The sequence below is a fragment of the Sinocyclocheilus anshuiensis genome, unplaced genomic scaffold, assembly GCF_001515605.1.
Source record: "Sinocyclocheilus anshuiensis isolate Anshui unplaced genomic scaffold, SAMN03320099.WGS_v1.1 scaffold1797, whole genome shotgun sequence".
Classification (NCBI taxonomy): Eukaryota; Metazoa; Chordata; class Actinopteri; order Cypriniformes; family Cyprinidae; genus Sinocyclocheilus; species Sinocyclocheilus anshuiensis.
Window position 1 is genome coordinate 24,226 of NW_015536553.1, and position 14,363 is coordinate 38,588.

The 14,363-nt window shown below is 41.7% G+C and overlaps 1 long non-coding RNA gene across 1 annotated transcript; it reads left to right on the forward strand.

The window, feature by feature from the left end:
- Nucleotides 1-722: 722 nt before the first annotated feature.
- On the forward strand, nucleotides 723-14,099 carry LOC107701300 (uncharacterized). The gene is made up of 3 exons (XR_001635632.1): nucleotides 723-733; nucleotides 7,553-7,557; nucleotides 13,948-14,099. It is a non-coding gene; the product is annotated as an uncharacterized LOC107701300 (long non-coding RNA).
- The last annotated feature ends 264 nt before the right edge of the window (nucleotides 14,100-14,363 follow it).

Below are 14,363 nucleotides of genomic sequence, written 5' to 3' on the forward strand. Positions count from 1 at the left end.
CAACTTTGCCTCTAGAACCACTGATGTCAATAAAACCGTTTTTTAAATGATTGAGAAGATGTGAAAAACCTACTTTTACAAACTAGTCCTAGGTTTTTCACTCAATGAAGCTGGCGAAACAGTCATAAACATTATAAAAACATCATATTTCAATGGTAAATCAATTGGATTTGACAAAATTATATTTAAAGACCCAATGATATTATACTTATTGGGGGGGGGGGGGGGCGAACAAAAACACACGAGAACAGGACGGAGAAACTTGCGATCTCTTATGCAAACAGATGCATATGAAAAATAATGCAATCATCAGCAATAGACAGCATATAAATGAAAACTGCACAATGTTACAGAGTAAAATGTTGATCCAGGAAGTGGTATATGTCTGTGCAAGCTTTGGAGGTATTGATGGAAGCGATTTACTGGATTTATGCTTTGATAATCGTACTGAATATTATCCAGATTTTCTCACCTTTTTGCTCAAAATAATTTTTTTTATGAAACCTACCTATATTCAATTGTTGATAAAAAAATAATGCTTTACGCCAGAATAAAACTGATATTTTTTTTTGTTTAAAAGTAGAGGCTCTGATCTTTATTTTGGTGTATTGCATATTGTAAATGCTTATTTATATTTGAAATAACCTAGTGGTTAAAGTTCAGGTTGAAACTGCTAAATGTTTGGCCCACTTTAATCCTTACATTCATGCCCATTCATCCAGGAGACCATACAGTGCTGCTTGAAAGTTTGTGAATCCTTTAGAATTGTCTATGTTTCTGCATAAATATGACTCAAAACATAATCAAAATTTCACACAAGTCCTGAAAGTAGACAAAGAGAACCCAAAAAAACAAATTAGACAAAAATATTTTCTTTGCCATTTATTTATTGAGAAAAAAATATCCAATGTTACATATCTGTGAGTGGCAAAAGTATATGAATCTTTGCTTTCAGTATCTGGTCTGACCCCATTTTGCAACAATAACTGCAGGTAATGTTTCTTGTAACTGCTGATCAGTCCTGCACAACATCTTGAAGGAGTTTTAGACCATTCCACAGTACAGAACCGCTTCAGCTCTGTGATGTTGGTGGGTTTCCTCCTATGAACTACTTGCTTCAGTTACTTCCACAAAATTTCAATTGAATTAAGGTCCGGACTTTGACTTGACCATTATGAAACATTTGCTTTGTTCTTCTTTAACCATTGTTTGGTAGAACAACTTGTGTGCTTGGGGTCATTGTCTTGCTGCATGACCCACTTTCTCTTGAGAATTAGTTCACTGACAGATGTCCTGAGATAATTATAATTCATTGTTCCATCAATGATGGCAAGCTGTCCTGGTCCAGATGCAGCAAAACAGGCCCAAACCATGATACTACCACCACCACATTTCACAGATGGGATGAGGTTCTTATGCTGGAATACAGTGTGTTCTTTTCTTCAAACATAACACTTCTCATTTAAACCAAAAAGTTCTATTTTGGTCTCATCTGTCCACAAAACATGTCTCCAGTAGCCCTTTGGCTTGTCCGCATGATCTTTAGCAAACTGCAGACTGGCAGCAATGTTCTTTTTGGATGCACCATGAACACCGTGGTTGTTCAGTGTTCTTCTGATGGTGGACTCATGAACATTAACATTAGCCAATGTGGGAATGGCCTTTAGTTGCTTAGAAGTTACCCTGGGTTCCTTTGCAAACTTGCAGACTATTACACGTCTTGCTTTTGGAGTGAGGAGTGATCTTTGTTTGTCAATCACTCCTGGGGAGGGTAACAGTGGTCTTGAATTTCCTCCATTTGTACACAATCTGTCTGACTGTGGATTTGTGGAATCAAAACTCTTTAGAGATGTTTTTGTAACCTTTTCTAGTCTGATGAGCAACAGCAACTCTTTTTCTGAGGTCCTCAGATATCTCCTTTGTTCATGCAATGATACACTTACAAACATGATCAGACTTTGATAGATCCCTGTTCTTTAAATAAAACAGGGCACGCACTGACACCTGATAGTAATTTCATTGAAATTAAAACAACATTGAAAACAACTCTGAAAAACAGATGTATTCTAATTTCAACTTCAAATTAACTGCCAATCCTAGAGATTCACATACTTTTGCCACTCACAGATATGTAACACTGGATAATGTTTCTCAATAAATAAATGGCAAAGAAAATATTTTTTGTCTCATTTGTTTTAAACAAACATTGATTATGTTTTGAGTCATATTTATGCAGAAATATAGAAAATTATAAAGGGTTCACAAACTTTCAAGCGGCACTGAAATAGATGTCACGATGTCTGGACAAGAAGTCCTAACTCACAATCACCGTTCCAGTTCATCCCAGTTTTCCAGTTTTCAATGGGGTTGAGGTCAGGGCTCATCTATCCATGTTTTTATGAACTTTGCTTTGTGCAATGAGTGCCTTCCCCAAACTGTTCCCACAAAGCTGGAAGCAGAGCATTGTCCAAAATCTCTTGGTATGCTGAAGCATTAAGATTTCCTTCACTGGAGCTTAAACCAACCCCTAAAACATCCTCATGCTATTATTTATCCTCCACCAAACTTTACAGTTGGGACAATGCAGTCAGGCAGGTAACATTCTCTTCAGCCAAACCTAGACTTGTCCATCAGACTGCCAAACAGAGAAGCGTGATTCGTCACTCCACAAAACACATTTCACTGCTTCAGTGTCCAGTGGTGGCATGCTTTACACCACTCCATCTGACACTTGTCATTGTACCTGGTGAGGCTTGCACAAAGCTCCTGTTGCACAGTTTTTGAGCTGATATTAATGCAAGTGGAAGTTTGGAATTCTTCAGCTATGGAATCAGCTGAGCGATGGCGACTTTTACACACCATGTGTCTCAGCACTCTGTGACTTTATGTGGTCTTCCACTTTGTGGCTGAGTGCCTGCAGTTCCCAAACGCTTCCACTTTCCAATACAGTTGACCCGTGGAATATCTAGCAGGGATGAGCTTTTGTAAATGCAGACTGCATGGCTAAGTTCTTGACTTTAGACCTGAGGCAATGGGTCTGACTAAAACAGCTGAAGGTGTGTCCCAATACTTTTTATGTAAATATATATAAATATAAATTTGAAACCATTTTATGCAATTACAGGTGTTTATATAGTGAGTTTGCAATTGTTAAATAATCAAATAAGTCTTGGGTTTTCTCTATATTTACATATATAAAAACAATATTTACTAAAATTTACAAAATATTATGGTCTTGCTTGAAGGCTGTTAAGTGCTCTTTTGAGGAAGACACCATGTTACATCGTCATCTAGCTTCATGTATGGGACATATTTTAACACATTTGTGAATCACGGCTGCAGAATTAAAGTCTCAAAAGTATCCATACACACAACAGTGCATATTAATGGACATTTGTAAGGAATGATACCATTCATGGTTTTCTACCTGAAATTACAGTTACTTTTTTGAGTGCAGCATGTGTTTTTGGATTGCTGTGCCAATGTGGATCTCTTGCACACCTTTGTGTATTGCAATACATGTGCATACATGTGTGGATCTTCTGTGTGCATTTGTGGGTGGTATTGAGACTGTTTTCACTCTATAATTAGAGTCTATAGGACACCTGTGAGAATGTGACAGGAAAAGTGACTTTACACATCCACAAAAAATAAATAAATAAATCATCTAGTCATTGAAAAAAAAAAAAAGTTAATTCTGAGAAAAGCTCATGCTTCCATATTAAAATATTGTGCTTGTCCAAGTCCATCTTCAATGAAAAGGTTTCACAAGTGTGTGTTTTTCAAGGTCCACTGAAACACTGCAGTAGATTAACTATGTGTTTGACCTTTATACATAAGCTATGATTCATCTACTCAGCCTCCGTCTCCCAAGATGAAGCATTTCAGTGCACAGTAAGGTCAAGCTTTCTATTGTGTATGTGCCAGATGCAAAGTGACAACACTGGGGACATGGCCTAAAGGGAGATCTATGTCTTCAGCAAATGATTGTAGATTCTCTTCTGCTGTCCCTTAGTGTTCCTTCAAGGGCCTGTCAGGCTGGTGGAAAATCTCCAGTACTGCTCTCCCACCAAATTAAGTTGAAGCAAAGAGGGCCCCTCTAGAGTGACAAGAAGATGGAACTGCAGCTGCCTTAAAGGGCGGTAGTGAAGAAGTATGCTGACATGTGTCGTATGCCACTGAATGCTCAGAGAGTTATAGGCAGGGAGAGTGACACTCAATGAGTGAACGAACGAGTGTGTGTTTTGCTCTTGAAGACAACACTCCCTCGTTGTCCAGGGTAGTCTGGCAGTGAAGTCTACTGGCTATTAGGGAGAAAACTCTTCTTACAAATCATATGTCATCTCAAGGCATACCTCCTCAAGCAAACTTCTCAGTATCATGCCCCAACCAGAATAACGTACCAAAATTGTTCCACTCTGTATTTTGAGACCTTCCACACATTAAACCCTACAATGTACAATAAATGTAATAATAATAATAATAATAACAAATGTAATAAAAAATAAATTAAGTTTGTACTGTACTGCTTCTATATTCAAATAATAATTAGCAAATGTTCTTATGAAAGTAGGCAAATACATTAAACTACAGTATGATTTTCTTTTTTTTTTTTTTTTTTTTTTGCGAATTCAACTTTCAAACAAATGTAACTTAAGTACAGTATGCAGGGTAACTTAACCTCTTTGACACGATGTATGGCAGCCCAGCAGACTGGCCAGTGTAGATGGTGTAATTAATTGCATTAGGATGAAGGCTTCAGTGAGCTCCAATTCACGCCTACCTGTTTTAATCCCATCATGCCTGTGATGAAAGTTTGCATCATATTCATAGCTTGCCATGAGGAACAGCTATCACAGTCAGTCAACTCCTCTAGGAGACACAAGAAAACAAATATTCTCCCAGTTAGCTTTAAGGCAGAATAAACACAAGCATGCATTAGTGCATAATTTTTTAAAATAAAATAATAATAATAATAATAACCTGACACTGTTAGTGATATGAAGAATGTTCAACTTAGAGATAACTCATGTTTTTGGTCTGGTTGTGCAAATATTACAAATCCACCAGTAATTTCTGATACAGAAAGGCTGAGGTTGAGGTTGTGTATTACCTGTTAGTCTCCATACAGTTTGTCAGAGGTCTGAACGGTCTCCTTTTCTGCACATTTTATGCAAAACCTGCATTACAAATAAAACGTCCAGCACACAAGCTTAAGTTCGGTTCAGGTAAACCGTCATGATGGATGTGCAATGATTTAGCACTTGGCAGTTCTATTGTGACATCTACGTTCATGAAGGACTATCAATACCTTCTTACAGCATACTGCAATTATCACTATTGCAATGCAAACATACTTTGACTTATGAGCACTTTCACATCCGTATGTGCTCTTCACAAATGATTCCTTTGTACAATGAAAAAAAAATCAACCATTTTCTGTCAGGCAGTATAACTGTTGCTCTGTTCACTTTGATCTATTTGTTTGTCTTTTGGTTTGAAAGTAACCTGCTGTCAAATTGTTTGGAACCATAGACAGAAATAACAAATGGGATAGGAAAAGAACATTCATGCTGGTTAAGCCATCTAGTTTTCTGTTAGAAAATAAAGGAGAGCACTTTGTAAAGAGGAAAAGTATTGACCAAGTGCAGGGCCTTATAAACTTTATAGAGAATTTCGGAATGTAGACAGGTACAAACAACAGATGATTGTCCAAACGCTCTCCTTTGCCAGGAGAAGATAAGAGGTCAGTCTAGATGTGAAAATGAAACTGAAAAGCATCGATTGTTTCCCTGATTGCTTTTTGCTTTGTGGTTTGGCCCTGTTTTGATACAGTGGCATTAGAGAAGGCCACGTTTGCTGCTGTTTGCAAATGTGCAAGCGTGGTTCAAGGACAGGCCAGAGGACAAGAGAGTTTAACTGTAATTATGTGGAAATTGTATTAGTGTAATAATCGACCTTGGAGCACCTTCTTCTGTTGTGCACAATGTCACTTTCCCAGTCCCAGGAAACTAATTCACTCAGCAAATAAGTGATGAGCAGTCTCAGCTGTGTCATACCATTAATAGATTATGGAAGTAATCATGTCCATATTGTTATGTATTGCTTGTGACTGAAATGTCATCTTTGTGCTTGTACTGGCAAATTAGTAATAGTACCATAACAATCTTGTTTCACATACAGTATAAGTTTGCCCTCTTGAAAAAGCAGTTTAATAGAAAATGTCTCAGGTTACTTATGTAACCATGGTTCCCTGAGTAGGGAACGAGACACTGCGTCCTCTAGGGGTCGCTAAGGGAACCTAACATTTATTTTATTGCGCAGATAAAACAACTTTTAAATGGTCTTTACAAAAGCTCCAGTGTTTTAAAAGGCCAATGACAACGGTCTATATACAGACATACTTATATTTCATCATTAAAGTGAAAAGCTGTGCAATAAATTTAGAATTTGTATGGCCTAAAAGAAAAAAGTTTTTCAGTTTACTAAAAGGGCATAGAGTGTTTTAGGGGTAAGATAACATCAGGTGAACTATTTTTATTTATTTATTTATTTATTCATTCATTTATTTATTTATTTACAAGAGGTGTCTTGCTTGCCACTATTCTGCAGAGTTTAGCTCCAAGCAAACACACCTGCACCAGTTCATCTAGTTCATCAGGATTACTAAAAACTTGGGGCAAGTGTGTTGGGGACAGGTTAAAGCTAAGGTACAATCACCTTATTGACAAAATGGGGCTCAATCTACCCATAATCACACTACTGGAAATCAGAGGTGGGTAGTAACAAATTACATTTACTTGAGTACATTTTTGGAAAATTTGAACTTTTAAGATTAGATATAAAGGTGGGTACACTTTAACTTGAATACATTTCTAAGGAAAAAAAAAAAACTACTTTTACTTTGTTATGCTGGGTGACGTTCCTCTCGTTCCTTAATTTTCACGAGCAAGGACCACACCACAGCCAAATATGTAAATGAATAGTTTATTGCTCAGAATTTTAGGGATGAGTTAGAAGAGGATGGAAAGGTAAAGGGGATAGGATGATGGTCAGGTTGATCTGGACGTCTGGAATTGATGGCCTGGAGAGACCCAGGATGGGGGTATCATCTCGATTGTATATTTAGGCCAGACGATTTGGACCCCCCGATGCAATCTGAAAAGAATAAGGATAGCTGATTTGATTAAAGGGGAGGGAAGGGTGGGTTCGAGAGAAAGAGACAAACAGCGCGGTATGAGGCAGCCCGATATATGAAGTATTTCGGAAGTGAGGTGATTGGTAGAGGCGTGACCTAGATCCCAAATCTCAGTTAACTAGTTAACTCCCTTTCACGAGCAAGGACCACACCACAACCAAATATGTAAATGAATAGTTTATTGTTCAGAATGTTAGGGATGAGTTGGAAGAGGATGAAAAGGTAAAGGGGATAGGATGATGGTCAGGTTGATATGGGCGTCTGGAATTGATGGCCCGGAGAGAATCAGGATGGTGGTATCATCTTGTTTGTATATTTAGGCCAGACGATTAGGACCCCCTAAGTTGGGAAGAGCTGAGGTAAACTTGGGCTTGACAGAGAACTTCATATTGTTGCGGATGTAGGCGTGGTATTCTCGAGATGACCAGCAGCCAAGGCTTCTGATAGTCTCGTTGGAGATTCCACATCTGGTTGCTGAATCTTGTGGCCGGTTTCCGGTTTCTGTAAGGAAGAGCGGATCTTTAGGAAGTGCTTGGCCTGCGTGTCAAGAGCGGACATATTTGGAAATAGATTTGAAAGAATTCAGAAGGAGTATGGACAGAAGATGTAAATAGGAAATGATGTTCCTAACTGGTCAGTTTGCTTCTTCAAAGGGTGAAGATGAGAGTATCTGAGGAGTGGATAGTAATCTCCAAAATACAGGAGTGGATAGAAGGATTGAATGTAGAGGAGTCAGAGCGAGTTCTGAGCATCGTAGGAAGCCGAAGAATGCTAGCGAGAACATTTAAGTCTGAAGTTTGATCAGTGTCAGGATTTGGACAGCATGATTGTATGAGATTATGCAGAGGCTAAGTAGGTTAGTGGAAGGTGTGTGGTGGTTTGGCATAGGTTCTTGTTTCGTTAGCTTTTAACGAGCATGGATGTGTGAGAATGAGAGATAGCAGGGCAATTGTTGCCAGTGGTTAGTATATAGAATAAGTTGATTCCTGATATGTAGGCTTGGAAAGAGCACGTTAGGATCTTTTAAGAAGGAATGAGCGTAAGAAATTAAGTTGCAAGGGCAGCATGTCGGTTGATGGAAAGGAAACTGATAGAAGGAATGGTGAGCTTGGAGCGGCTCCAGCCGCTGAGGTACGCTGAAGCACGCTCAGGGCAATGCGATTAAGTATGGGTTTTGAGAAGCGTTTGTAAGATTTTTTTGGTCAGCAGTGGGCTGGAGTAGAATGAATGTTGATTCTGGGCTAAGGCTCTGGATTTCTGAAAAGAGAAACAAGATGATGAGTTGGCTATGAGAATGAGGTATCTGGTATATGAGCTTATCGGAGGAGGAATTGCAGTCGGACGGATATTAAGTGAGCCTGCACATGATTGCATGATAACAGCAGCACACTATTTCCCTTGTTTATAATTTTAACTACCACTGCATTGTCCGAATAGATGGGTATTGATTTTCTGGACCATTCGTGCCCGCATAGGATGGCTGCCATGATAATGGGGTATATTTCATAAATCTGGTGGAGAAAGCGCTTGACTGTGGACTGAGGAAACTGAACTCCGGAGGTCGTACGGAGGAAAACCCGCGCCCACCGTAATGGCAGTCGAAGTCTATTGACGGTGCTGCATCAGTATATAGTTGGAAGTCATCGAGATGAGAGATGTAGTTGTTATAGAGATAGAAGATGCTGTTCTTGGATGGGAGGAATTGTTGCCAGAGGCGCATTTCCATTTGCATGCATCATCTAATATGACTCTGTTGTGGAGAGATGGGATGGCTGCTGCTTTAGACAGAAGGTTGGACAAGAAGAATTTCCCTTGAGGAATTATCCAGATGTCATTGCTGAGGTGGCCTAGAAGTGCAAGTAGCTGACACTTGTACATTTATCTGTTAATAGAAGTTGGAAAGAAACAGTGAGATTCGGTGGATTTTGTAGAGGGTGGAGATGCTTGAAATGAATGAGACTGAAATGAGTCAAGGGTGACGCCTAAAACTCGATGGTGGTATGAGGTCCTGAGGTTTTCTGCTTTGAAAATGGAACGCTGAGTTTGGTGAAAACCTTGATTAGTGTGGAAATCCCGATCGCAGTGGTGCGATTGAGGTGTTACATTATGAAGTCATCCATAAGGTGAAGGACATAAGGGAGTGTGTGGTTGTTGGTGAAATCTGGAATAGTGCTTCGGAGAGAAAGTAGAAATTCCTAGGTCTGATTCTGCAGCTGAAAGTGAGGCGTACAGTGAAGTAATCGGGACATTTCCAGAAGACTCTGAAGTAGAGACCTGCACTCCCGCGGGACCCAACGCAACAGGGTGCGGCGCGGAACAAATCTTGATGGGCGAGTGTGGGTGCGGGCAGGTAGAGATCGTGTGTGTGCGGGATGCGGAAAATAAAATTATTTGTGGGACTCCCGCAAAATAAAAATATCTAAACATAAAATGTCTACAAAATATTAAAATTTATCTGTTGCACAAAAGCAAAAAGAACTACTAACATTAATATTAAAAGAATCCACTTACAGCAGTGCTGAAATTGCGTGCTCATGAATCCTCCCATTTTAACACACGAAGTGTAGACATTGTGAAAGATTCATTGTACATATATTCATTGTGTTACAAGAGCTTTATGAGATCGTGATGAACTGAGATGTCAGATTTTAGTGATAATCAAGGGAACGCGCTGTTTGCTGGCATTCTGCCATGCCAAACCATGCACGCAGCAGCCGATGCCTGCTTTTCTGTTAAAAATAAGGGGTTTGTGAATGTTGATGCTTAGCCTAAATGACAAATATTTTATCGGGAGTGTTAAAGCTGGGATGTTATGGAGCTTAGAAGAGGTTACAGAACCATTTCATGTAAATTTCTTCGATGTACTGAAAAAAACTTTATAGATTACTTTTATGCGGGCGGCAGCGGGACAAAACATGAATGTGACACAGGGTGGGAGCGGGAAAAGATAACATATTTCTGCGGGAGCAGGCGGGCGCAGGACAAAATCTTGCGGGAGTGGGACTGAAAAATCCGTCCCGCGCAGGTCTCTACTCCGAAGGACCACTAGAAATCTGGATGTATATTCAAGACTTGAAGTCGTTGGTGATATCAGCTTTGGCGAGCCGAGCTCCATGGCCTGATAAATAAATTAGTTTGATGGCACTTAGGAATAACTGAAGGGGGCAGAGCTGCAGTGGATAAGCGGTTGAAATTGTAGTTCCCTTCCGAGGGAACTTCGAACTGCGTCCTCTAGAAGTCACTATGGGGAATGCCTTCAGTGTGACCGATGTCTGAAGCATACATCTAAACACGACAATGACATTGGCTGGCGACAGCCTATGACGTCATTACCCTGCGCGATCACAGTATAAAAGGGCACTGGGATAACACGTCATCCTCTTCTTCGTCTTCACTGACCGTTTGTTTATGTTAAGCACGACTAGGAGCGCATGTTCTCTCGGCAGAGGCTTTGCTCAGATACCCGCAGTTTCACTCGGCTCGCGTTCTGTGTGTGTGTGTAGTGAAGAGCAAGCGCGTTAAGCTCTCGAGGGAGTTGGATGCGCTCTGCATTCATTGCTTGTTTCTTGTGAGGGATAAGCATGAATTGAATGCTCCCGTCTCACGAGGAGACGGCTTGTGCTCATCGTGATGCATTCACAAGACTAATGAGGGGGAGATGAGTACTTCACCATTTACCCGAGTTTGTAGATAGCGTTTGCATGAGTGCATTCGCCTCTCGTGGGAATAGCGACGCAGCGGCAGCGGTTCCTGTTCTCGCTTGATTTCCCTTTTAGCCGATCAGGTCCACAGTATAACGCTGCAACTTCAGGACTCTCGGGTCCTCCATTTGGGTGATTTTTCGGAGTATAATGCTTCGTATGTGCTCCCTGATGTCCTGGTTGGGTGTTTGCGTCACTGATAGGGATCTCGCTGAGGCGTTGAGGGGCCTAATACTCTTTTTCCACTCTGCAGTTGGATAGACGGTCAGGTCTACGGGACCTCTCTGTCACACTGCCCTTTTGATCGAACCGGTGAATCGCCCCTTTTTACAGGGACGCTCAGACTCACGAGGAGCGCGAGCGTCTGAGCGTCCCAATTGCCATTTTCATGGCAAACAATTAAAAAATACAAGTATAACAAATACAATAAAAACCATTTGTTTTAAATTTTTTCATATTAACATATGATAAAATTCTAAAACTTTTCTAAGTAGCTATTGAGAATAATTAGAAACATGAGAACCATATTGCTGTAAATGGCTGAAGGAAGGGTGGAAGAATGGATGATGGGATGAAAAGATGTTTGTGAGTGGGGTTTTAGTGCTAGATGGTGGGATGAGAGGGTATGAATAGAGGAAGGGGGACAGAGAGAGGGAGGGAGGGATAAAGGAGAGAAAAAGTAGCTATTGAAAATTATTAGAGACACACGAGCCGTATTGCTGTAAAAGACTGAAGGAAGGGTGGAAGAATGGATGTTGGGATGAAAAGATGTTTGTGAGTGGGGTTTGTTGCTAGATGACAGGATGAGAGGGTATTGATGGAGGGACGGAGGGAGGGAGGGATGGCGGGGAGAATGGATAGACCATTTGGAAATAGAATTGGAGGTTGAAGGAGACCAGACTGCCCTCCGTGAGGTAAGGTCCCAAGGGACACTGAATGAGGCATCTGGAATTTAGAAGTAGCTATTTATTAATAATTTTATACTATTTTTATATTATTAATAATAATCATTCTAATTATTAGAAAACACTGAGCCGTATTGCTGATTGTTTGTTGTTTATTTACTTCTTAACACCATTCCAACATCTGTGGCTATGTTCATGGTGAGGACCAGTTAATCCATACATAAATCAATCCGTACACAAGTCTGTTATACACACGAGTCGAGGGGGAGCAACTTAGAATGTTAAATTTAACCAACCTGCATGTCTTTGGGCTGTGGGCCGTATTGTTGTAATCAGCTGAAGGGAAGGGTATAGGAATGGATGTTGGGATGAAAGGATGTTTATGAGCAGGGTTTTTAGGAGCAACTGTGAGCATAGAGAAGAGAATAATTTTAGGAGATATCAGATTAAGCGAGTGCAGGTGGAATTACGACTTGCCTGCCGCTAGGGGGAGCTGCTGTCTGATGCTTTGGAGGAGAATTTCTCGTGATGTCACGTGTGATGGAGAGTGACTCACTAGGAGTTGCCGGAAGTGCTGAGGGCTCAAAGTTTGTTATGACAGAAGTTTTATTGATACTGAATATAGTTGGAATAATTGTTTGTTATCTGCCCGATTGAATTGGATACATTGGATTTAAGTGTGTGCTGAAGGCGATCCGTGGTTCAGGTTACTGATGTTGTCTCAGCTCTGAAGACGTGTGACGGGAGCACTGAGGAAAGCAATCGGAAGTCGAGCGCCAGAGAAGCGGCTCGCGAGGAGAGCGAGGATTCCATATTCCGCGTCCACCACTGTGGCCCGCAGATCCCACTGAAGGAGAGGGCGGACCACGGAAACAGCTCAGAGTCCTCCCGAGATGAGCCTGGGAGTGAAACACTCGCGGGCCCAGGAATGTGCATTATCAAACGCGAGTGCTCGGAAAAACAACTGCGATCGGGACAATGAGAGGCGCTCCTCGAGCAACGCCAGTGGCATTGAATCGAAAAGAACGCCGTCCGGACCAGGCGAGTCCGTCTGTCGTTCGAGAGAAAGAGACAAACAGGCATATGAGGTGTGTATGAGGCGGCCCGATATATGAAGGATTTGGGAATGAGGTGATTGGGCGAGGCGTGGCCTCGCTCCTGAACCTCAGTTCTAGTTAACTCCCTTTAATGCAATACATGTTAAGAAATGCATATAGTTTACTGCAAGATAGCGGTCTCTTTTTTTCTGGGGCATAAGCGATGGCCTATTCATGAATGAAACACTCTTTTGAGTCGATTCTGTTCAAGGCCTTGAACAAAAATAGTTAGCAAAACGGTCTAAATTGGTTCGCGAATCAGATTGAATGTTTTGTTCAGTTCCCTTCACTGAATCATCTGAAGCCGTTTAAGATAAATTTAAAAGTATGGTGAATATAAAGAGCATGGATGAAGTGGGCATGAATGCTCTAACGGAGCCGACGAGATGAGAGATGTGTGGATCCATATGCAAGCTTTTTATTAAAAGACGTGGTCACAAACACAGGCAGGGTCTAAAAACCAGCGAACAGGTATGGCACGGGCAAAACACAAGAGCAGTCCAGTAAACAGGCGTGTGTCGATCGACGATGAACAATATCCAACAGGGCAAGGCAAAGAGAGATAATCCAGGCAGGGGCAAACATAGTCCGAACGGCAAGACGAAAGGGGTAATCCGAAATACACAGGCGAGAATCAGAACACGGGAAAAACAGGCAAGGCAAGACTATGACTAAACTGGAAAAGATAGAGGAGGCTCCATAAAGTAGCTATCAACTAAACAGTGATAAACGCTAAACAATACTCGGCGGCGAATGGTGGTGTGAGACTGATTTATATAGTGTGTGTTATTGGTAGCAGCTGTGTGTGATTGGTTTCAGGTGAGCTACTGATTAGTGCAATGGAGCATGGGAAATGTAGTCCAGGGTGATGTGTAACAATCTGTGTGGTGTGAGAGTGAGAGACCGGGGACTGAAGCAGAGCTGGCAGAGCAGGGCACCCAGCTGGAACCGGTGAAGCAGGAAGCCAGGGCGGAGCAGAGAACCAGGGTGATGCCGGCGAAGCAGGAAGCCAGGGTGGAGCAGAGAACCAGAATGATACCGGCAAGGCAGGAAGCCCGGGCGGAGCAGAGAACCAGGGTGGAACCGGTAGTACAGGTGGAGCAGATGACCACCACAACAGAGCAGACGGGTCCGGAGATTCCCACGGCGGAGCAGAAGACCACCAGAGCCAGACAGCAAACCACCACGGTGGAGCAGACGGAGCAGAAGACCACCACGGCTGAGCAGACAGAGCAGAAGACCACCAGGGCCAGACAGCAAACCACTACGGCAGAGCAGACGGAGCAGAAGACCACCACGGTGGAGCAGATGGAGCAGAGACTCCTGGTAGAGATTGGAACCTAGGGAGACTGAGACACAAGAAACAGACAGAGCATATATGGTCTCAGGGAATGAGGCAGGGAACACAAAAGGCTCAAGGTTTTCCCTGGTGACAATTCATGGTGACAATTATTTCGAGCAG